Genomic DNA, 9,345 nt, shown 5'->3' with positions numbered 1-9,345 from the left:
CTCCTCCTCTCTTTATCCAGATCTCTTTGAAATGCATTGGACGTGACTTTTTTTTCTTTTTGTAATACTGTTAGGGATCAAAGTTGGGGTCTCCCACCATGTTGGCAAGTACTCTACCACTGAGTTGTAGGCTCACTCCTCACAGGTGCCTTCTAAGCAACTGCTCTACCTCTGAGCCCCAGCCCTGACCTGATGAGATTTTGTTCTCATATGCAGAATGCTTCTCACTTAAAAAAAATTATATCTTACTCCATTTTTAGTTACTAACATATTTTATTCAGAAAGATTTTCTTTATTTTCTAAAACTTCAGGATGTCTAGGATCTTATTGGAAATTGCTTTTTGAAAAATTTGTTTTTAATTATATGAGTGCGTTCACACACCACACGCACACACATGAGTACCCATGCCCTCAGAGCCCAGAAGAAGCATTGAACCCCACTCCCCATGAGCGGAGCTAGAGTTATGAGCATAGTCAGCTAAGCAACATGGGTGTTGGGAAGTGAACTTGGGTACTCTGCAGGAGCAGTACGTGCTCTTAATTCTTGAGCCATCTCTTTAGCTCTGAAGATTTCTTTTAAAATTTCAACTTTCTTTGAAAAAAATTTATTAGTTTTAATCACTTGATTTAAGTCATTGACGGACTCGACTCCCCATTTGGAGCCTAAATCCATGAATCAAGTGACATTTTCACTAAGTTGATTCTAACTTGATGCTCCTGTGGCTCACAGTGTATGGTGTCATCTACACCATGGTCACATTGGTCACTGGCTCCATGACTGCCCATCTTGAGTGTCACCTGAGGGGGTCATGGTGGCAACAAAGACTGGGGTCACCCAAGAAAGTGGAAATTGTGATCTGGGATGGTGGCTGAGACTCTCTCTCTCCACAGCCCCATTACTAGACATTTGGGACATTTCTAAGTTGGAGCTAATTTGGGGACTTGTGGTGACTGCTATATGTGTTCTTATGAACCCCACACCCTCCTTGCCACTGAGCATGTGCCCTGGGGTGCAGTGTATAGGACATATGGGAAGTGAAGGCTTGGCTTGATTGATCTCCACCAAATGATTTCCCAGACCCTAGTGATGTCCCCACCCACACTGGAGGGCCCCCCTTGCCCGACTCCTGCCCTGTCCATCCTTTTGAGTTCTGTGTGTGATGCGGCTTTGCTGTGGTTTCAATTTTCCTCTCCCTGGTAATGGTCATTTGACTATCTTCTGCTGCACAGTAGTTATCCGAATCTTTGCCTGCTTCCAGTGCTCTCTTTTTCTTGTTGTGTACATCAGGCATGAGTCCTCTATCACAGACTGCACTGTAAGTGCCTCCTCTCCGGTCTGGCTCACCGCTAACGTCTCTCAGGCGGTTTGTGAACAGAGTTGTTTATGTGAGTTTTTGTGTAGTGTGTGCATAAATATACGTGTGTGTGTGTGTGTGTGTGTGTGTGTGTGTGTGTGTGTGTGTGTGTTTTCTGTCAGGTCTCTCACCAAACCTGGAGCTCACTGATTGGATAGACTGGCTGGCCAGAACCCTGAGGATCCACCTATCCTGTATTCCATTACCAGGATTATAAATAAGCACATGTCTCCACACCTAGTCCATATGTGACGCTGGGGATCTGAACATGTTCTCACACTCACACAGTAAGCACTTTTCCCATGGAGCCATTTCCTCATCCCAGACCAACATTCTTCATGTTAAAGCAGTTCCATTTAGGAGCTCATTGAGCACTATTTGGAAGTCCTTGCTTAGCTCAAGACCATAATACAGTCCCCTACATTTTCTGCTAGAAGCTTGACATGCTAGTGTCTTAACATTGTTGGGGTTTGAATGACACTACCGGCTGCCATCAGTTTCAAGAGGGTCCATGTGATAGACCTGGAAATTCTCTCTTTGGTTTCTGTATATATGTATCTTGGACCAAGGCCATGATCGCTCTACCCCATGTGGACGCTGAGTTCCCAGCATTGTCCCTCCAGGGACCAATCCTTTCTCACACCAAGCTACATGATGACGTAGATGAGCAGCAGGTGACTCCTGTGTTTGCTCTCCTGTTCTCTAGTCTCTTCTGTGGGTCGGTCTGTGTCTTTCTGTCTTGGTTTCAACAGCTCTATAGCTATCTGCTGAGAGAGAGAGAGAAGGTCCACATACATTTAAACATGGAAATGGAGGTCAGAGGACAACCATTTTGTGTTTCAAAGACAGGGTCTCATGGAGCCCAGGTTGGCTTCAAGCTCCCCGTGAAGCCAAGGATGACATAGATCTGATCTTCCTGCCTCCACTTCTGAGTGCTAAGATTATAAGGCCACCACCACATTTAACTTATGCAGTCTTGAGGACGGAACCGAACCCAGGGCTTAACATATGATAAGCAAGAACTCTACCAAATTAATCACATCCCTTGCACTGCCTTTTTTTTATGAGGCAGGGTCTCTCATTGGCATGGAATTTCTTGAGTGACTAGGCTGACTGTCCCAGAAAGCTCCATTGATCTGCCCATCTCTGCCTCCTCAACTCTAGAATTACAAGCACATACTACAATCCCCAACTTTTTAAAAGCATGAGTACTAGGGTTTAAACTCAGGTCATCAAGTTTGTACAGCAAACACCTTCCCAACTCTGCCATCTCTTCAGCCCTGGGGTTTTTAATGATGTCCCTTCCAGATGGCCTCCTGGGGGAACCAGGAGGAACTTTCTTACAGAGAAGAAAGGTTCTCTACCCTGCATGCATATGCATCATGGCCCTTGGGAGAATTTTGGGCCTCATCCCATACCTGTTCAGTCTAGATCTCCAGAGGCATGTTTGGAGAACAACCCATCTAAATCTCTGAGGGCAGAGTATGACCAGAAAAGACTGAGGTCTCTGCCGATGTTGCAGATATTCCAGGCTCCAACCAGAGCTGGTCATTTCACCCTGGTGGGGGCTGTAGAGGTGGAAGTAGAGATTGCTGTTCTAGAGACAGAGTGCTCCCCATGTGCAACTAAGAAACTAGAAGATCAAAGATGCATTTCCAATGTTTGACATCGTCAGATCATGCCCTTACTTTGCTGTGGGATGCTTGACTTCTGATGAGCTATTTTGGCCCCAAGTTTTTACCCAGATAACTTCACCCTATCTGTGAAGCAGTCCTCAGCACTCCAGGTGGCATCAGGTGCCTCCTCTACCCTTTAGCTTCTCAGCGTTTCTTCTACTCAGTCCTTACAAACCCAGCTGTGCCTCTGTCTTCTCTTATGTTCTCATCCGATCAGAGCTTTGGAGTCCACGGCTAGAATGTTTAATGTTCTGAGGTCCTTTGTAGGGTCTGCCTAGGAAAACCAAGGAGGAGGGGAGAGACTGAGAATTCTCTGTGATCCCCTCATCCCTACACAAGACAGTCCTATGAGGCCAATGAACCTGAGCCACCCGTGTCTAGCAATGGCCCCAGCTGGACAATCGTTTGCACCTTTGTAACCTGTGATAGACACCATGTCTAAGCCCTTGGGTCATGTTATATATGCGGTTGGTGGCAGTCTTGAGTCCAGGTCTTAGACTTCTAATGGTTGAGTATCCTTCTAATGGAAGAGGTTGGTTTTCCATCTGCTAAGGCTTTTGAGAACTCTCTGACTTTAGTCACCCCCAGTGCAGCCTAAACCTCAGTGGGTCTTCTCACCTGAGACTGTCCCTATGTGTCTCCTATGGGAGTTTGGCCTGGAGCACAAAGAGTGTCTGGAGAAGATGGGCAGGTGTGGCCATGGGACTCACACAGGCCTCACCCTGTCATTAGTGGGCAGAGTTTTTCCCTCCCAAAGCCATAGTATAGATGCTGATTCTGGGTCAGCATCCACCTCAACAGTTCTCAGTCTCCACCTCTGCAGCCCCTGCCAAGATGAGACCACCAGCCCTGGCCACACCGTGTTCTCCATCCAACACATCTGCAGCATGAGTAGACCTTTGTCTCTTCAGATTACATGCTGTGTCTGGTCCCAACATGTATCCCCGGGCTGTTCTAGCTTCCCTGGGGAGGGGTGGCTTGGACATCTTTCTAGTGCTGAAAGCACAGAGTCCCACATTCCCTTGTACCCACAGCCCCAATGACAAGTCATGACCACCTTAGTTCATAGCTGAATGGTTTCTTGAGAAATCCTTCCCTGGATTACCACCTGCTCAGCACAGCCTTGAAGACAAGAGTTAAGTCTATCAGGGTCACAGCAGTTACTGGAAATCATCACTTTGTGGAAAAGGAAAATCTGAATGATTCTGCTGTATGTAGCAGCTCATTAGCAGAACTAGAAATTAACCCATGGGCCTGTTGCGCTTCCAAACCAGGACTATCTATTTTGGAAGGTGCTGACATCACCCACATAACTTGGTAGAAGTGAGAAAAGTGGGAAAAAAGAATTTCATTTTACTCTAAGTGTTTAAAATTTAACTACCCAAGGAGTATCAGATCTGGGAATTGCAGAAAAGGAAATGAGGGAACAAAACCTAAGCATAGTCTGAACAAATATGTGACAGAAACATACAGAATCACTTTCCTGAGTGACTCCAGACTTTAGCACGTGTGTTTGTGTTAGTTATGTGTCTCATCTCTGTGGCAGGACACCTAACAAAAGCAACCTAAGGGAAGAAGTGGTTGTTTTGGCTCACAGTGGGAGGGTGCAGCCCATGGTGGGGAAGAAGTCATGGCGGCCGGATTCGACTACCCGCACAAAGGAAAAAAGAATGATGGCACTTAGCTCAGTCTCTCCTTTTTATCCGATCGAGGACCCGAGTTCACTAAAGGCTGCTGCCCACATTTAGGATGAGCCTTCTCACCAGAGTTGATCTAATACAAATACCCTACACAGATTTATTACCATGGTGCTCTTGAGTCCCATCAGGTTGACCGTCAGGGTCAACTATCGAGGTGTTTGATTCCTGTTACGCCAACAGGAATGATGCATGTGGTTTCATCTATTCTCAGACCACTCCTCCAAAGGATCTTCATGGGTACTACAGGATCAGAGTTGACTACTACCGTGAAAAATAGCAAAATAAAAGGCGCGAAGGCAAAGGAATGACCCCCTAATCACACAGCTCTCAACCTTTACGGTGGAGGACAAAGGTGATTTGGGGGTTGACTCTTCAATGTCAATACCAAAGGCGGGTCCACTTGTTGACTCTCCCAATCTCCAGACAGTGATTGGGAAACTAAAACGTTGCAAAAGATGTGAGTGGTCGGTGTTAAGGTAGCTCCCGCCCAGTGGGCGTGGTCTGCACATATCACACTGTGATTAGGCTGTGGAGATGAGGAGGATCCTTCAGAGGAAGTGGTGTGGCCACTGCTCCTGGAAACCCATCGACTGACCCTCCGACGGCTGCTTCAGTTGGTCACACTCTGCCTCTTCACGAGGCCCTGGAGGTATAAATAATAAAGCCAGCCAGGCAGGTCCCTTTGGCCCTGTGGATGGCGCCTGGATGCACTGTGAGTATGCAACTCCTTCTGCAAAGATTGGAAAGATAGTCTACTCCTCATGAGGTTGACTCCAGAGGTGAGAGGCTGAAGGGTATTGTACTCTCTAGCCCATGTGCATTGGAAGAAAATTCTAGAGGATTTCTAATGTGTGTGAGAGCAGCCCTGGAGGAGTGCTAGGCAGATACAGTGGAAGCTTGGTTCGTTTCCATGAAAATCTACTGAGAATTTTCTAGAAGAAAATGGGTTAGGGGTGGGGGGTGAGATCTTCAGAGGTAAGGCAGCCCTCCTACTCAGAGTCCACCTTGCCCTCTGACTGGTCTCAGTTAGTTTTGGTGGCTCTGTTTGCCCCAAGCTAAGGAGCTAAGGCAGCTGTGTGAGACAGAGGCAGTTTCCATCAACCTACAAATTCCTGGAGAAAATGAAACATGTTGCCTCCTAGCTTACTTAGCATTCTCTCTCTCTCTCTCTCTCTCTCTCTCTCTCTCTCTCTCTCTCTCTCTCTCTCACTCACACACACACACACACACACACACACACACACACACAATCTTAATATGTACCCCAGGCTAGCCTAGAATTGTCTACCCTACTGCCTTGGCCTCCTGAGTGTTAGGATTATAGGCATATATCTTTACATTCAGCATTCAATAAACTATGTATAGGAAAAATGAAAACAAAATTCTATAGGACAAATTGATAAGTGGGGGTCATTCTGGACTCTGTGCATTTGAATTCTCTTGTGGGGTTTCTTTCTAGCAGCTGGAAATGATCTCTTTCCATTTAGTTCTAAACTTGCTTTGAAAAATAATAATTTCATTGCTAATGCCTCTAGGTAATTTTATCTTAAAACGTTATCAGTGGGCCCTAGAGCATGTCCAGGATGTCTTATTGGTCCTCTTTTGGGGTACTTTGGTGCATCTTTGGGAAGGATCCTCCTTTGAATCTCTCAGCTCAGGGGAGAGCACTGGACAGATCCAAGTGCTGCAGACTGAGACACACCAAAAAGGATCCAAGGACAGCTGGGGCCTCAGAGGGTGCAGGGTCCTCTAGGCTTGGAAAGAAGGGTGCTTGGGGTAGGCAGCCAACATGGGATGCCTCCACAGAGCTGGGAGCTCTGCAGTCTGCTTGAAGCTCAAGACACTGTGGGTGGGAATTTGTCAGAAGCAGCCACATACGTTGGTGTCTCTGAAGGGCTAGCAGACCAGCTAGCTGCATCAAGGAAAGACATGGCACAGTGTTAGGAAAGAGGTAGGTGGGTATAGGGCCCCTCTTCTAAAATGAGTGTTTCCAAATCCCTGCCCTGAGTAGGTAGCCTGTAACCCACATGTTGTGGTTACGACTAGCTTCTCCAGCTATCTGGCATTAACCAGGAAAGCTGTTTGCAAATTCACCAGTACCATAGTTAGTGCCTGTGCCCACAAGCTCCACACCCACTGATCTTACCAACGGCAGACCAACAAATGTTTGCAGACAACATTGTCACCAGCAGTGAATATGCAGACCTCCTTTCCCCTTGTATTGCTTAAACCAGCCAGTGTGGTGATGATCGCCAGAGAATATGCACTGAGTAGGAGTTGTCGGGAATGTAGAGATGATTTGAAATATACAGGAGGATGTGTGGAGGTCGCAGGTAGCACTATATCATTTTATACACAGGAACTGAGTCCACCAGGATACTAAAAACAAGGAGGAGGTGTATACATTCATTTATACACATACATGAGCAAACACACACACTTACTTAGACAAGGTCTCCCAGTGTAGCTCAGGCTAGCCTTGAACTTGCAGTTCCTTGCCTCTCAGCTTTCCAAGTGTTAGAATTAAAGATGTGCATCACCAGGGACAACTTAATATGTCTGCAATTGCATTTCCTTGAGGCTTTGTCAGTGTGGGAGGAGGCAGAGTCAGTGGCCTTGGCTGAGCCTGAGAGCCCTCCAGCAGGGACTGAACACATGCAGCTTTGAAGCCAGTGGAGTAACTTGCCCCAGTGGCTTCTCCATGGCTGGGATCAGTGGGAGGTAAATTTATTCATAGGAAGAGAAAACTGTTTTCCCAGATAATATGGGATGTGAATGACCAGGGAATCAAAATACCATTGTTGGCTTTTCCTGTCTCCTGAGTGTCCCACAGGCTTCAGTGCCTGTCTTCTCCTTCTTGCTTTTATTTATATATTTCTGGTTTATTTTGATAACAAACACACATTGAGATAAACAGACATAGAGAGAACCATACACGCATTCCAACCTACAACCCAACAAATTGTTACTCAACTCAAGAGAGCTGGCCCATCAATTTATTGGGAAATAACCAGTTGCCCTACTATTTTAATTGCCAGAATAAAAAAAAAAAAAAATAGCCTGCTCAGGCATCTCACCCATCTGACAAATTTGGGTCATTTTAGAGCCTGTGGAGATTGATGGAAAGCTTGGGGCAAGAGTGGGTTGCTTTGGAGAAAACAGTCAAAGGCAGGGCTGGGCAGGGAAGGGAAGGGCAGGAGGCCTGAGGGGGTCATAGTGCAGTGTCATACACAAGCTTGTAGAGGTGGGAGGTGTGGTCAGCATGTGGCTGTGTCCTGAGGAGTGGGGCAGCTTCTGGGCAATAGCATCTTGTGGGGAAGTGGCCAAATTATGGCCCCTACACCAGCACTATTTAATACACTAGGATGCTAATGTCCTAAGGTTAACAGAACACATGGGTAGAAGAAGGAGGCCCAGCATCCAGATGTGTGATTCTCTCACTAGTCCTCACTGCTGGAACTTGGCACCATAGAGAGCCTTTCAGGGCTTGGCAGTGGAGCTCCACAGAGAGCCTGGCTGAGAGTGGGAATCACAAGGAGTGCTTCTGGGGCAGAGCATCTAGCCAGCAGTTGCCTTCCTGGGCTGGCTCAGGTCTCTATCCTGCCTGCTCTGACTCACACCCAGCTCCTGCCAGCTTGTCCATGGCCCTGACTCCCAAGTTGGTTGGCAGATCCTCTCTTGAGAACTTTGGTCAGGTGGTGTGAGTGACATGTCTTAACTTTTCCACTTCTCAGCATTGGGTAATGACATAGGGTGGAAGTCTGCTTTGAGCAACACAAGCCTCTATTTTAATCCTGGGCACCTGTGTCAACAGCCCAGCCCATGGGATCCTGAGTTCCAGTCCTATTTTTTTCTGTGTTTTTTTTTTTTCTCTGTATAGCCCTGGCTATCCTGGAACTTGCTCTGTAGACTAGATTAGCCTGGAACTCAGAGATCGATCTTGGTCTCCGGAGTGCTGGGATTAAAGGCATGTGCCACCAGCACCAGGATGAGTCCCACTTTCTTCCATTTCTCTGAAGTATCTTTGATGACCCTATCATTTCTCTTCCCTAATCTATTTCTACCCAGCCCCTCACTAATAGCAAATTAATTTTAATCATTACCAAATGGGATTCTTGGGAGAGATTAAGGCATATAAAGAAAACACACACCAAGAAACGACTCTGAGGTTCTCTCCCAGTGGACCACTGGAGTCACAGGTGGGTACAGTCACCCTCTTGTCCTGAGTGATTCAGGACTATCTCCTGAGACAACCACAGCGGGGGGGAGTTGAGATTGCTTTCATCAGATTCTCCCTTAGAGTTCAGACAGAAACTTGATCCCTGGGGTCCTCCGGAGATGGATAGGCAGCTAAAGTAAGAATGGGTACTAGGACAACCCATCAGTTACATTTCTTGTAGCTGTGAGAACATGCTGGCCAGAAAGAATGGTTGATTTTCATTCACAGCTTTAGTCCATCACAGAGAGAAAGGCACTGGGGCGTTCATGGTCATGGGAACCTCCTCAGATCTTGTGGAAGCAGCTGGGTGTGGTGGTGCATGTCTTTAATCTTAGCACTCAGAGGCAGAAGCTGTGGATCTCTGAGTTCAGCCTGGTCTACAAAGTGAGTTCTAG

Source organism: Onychomys torridus, chromosome 14, assembly GCF_903995425.1.
Source record: "Onychomys torridus chromosome 14, mOncTor1.1, whole genome shotgun sequence".
NCBI classification, from domain to species: Eukaryota; Metazoa; Chordata; class Mammalia; order Rodentia; family Cricetidae; genus Onychomys; species Onychomys torridus.
This window is presented reverse-complemented; position numbering follows the sequence as displayed.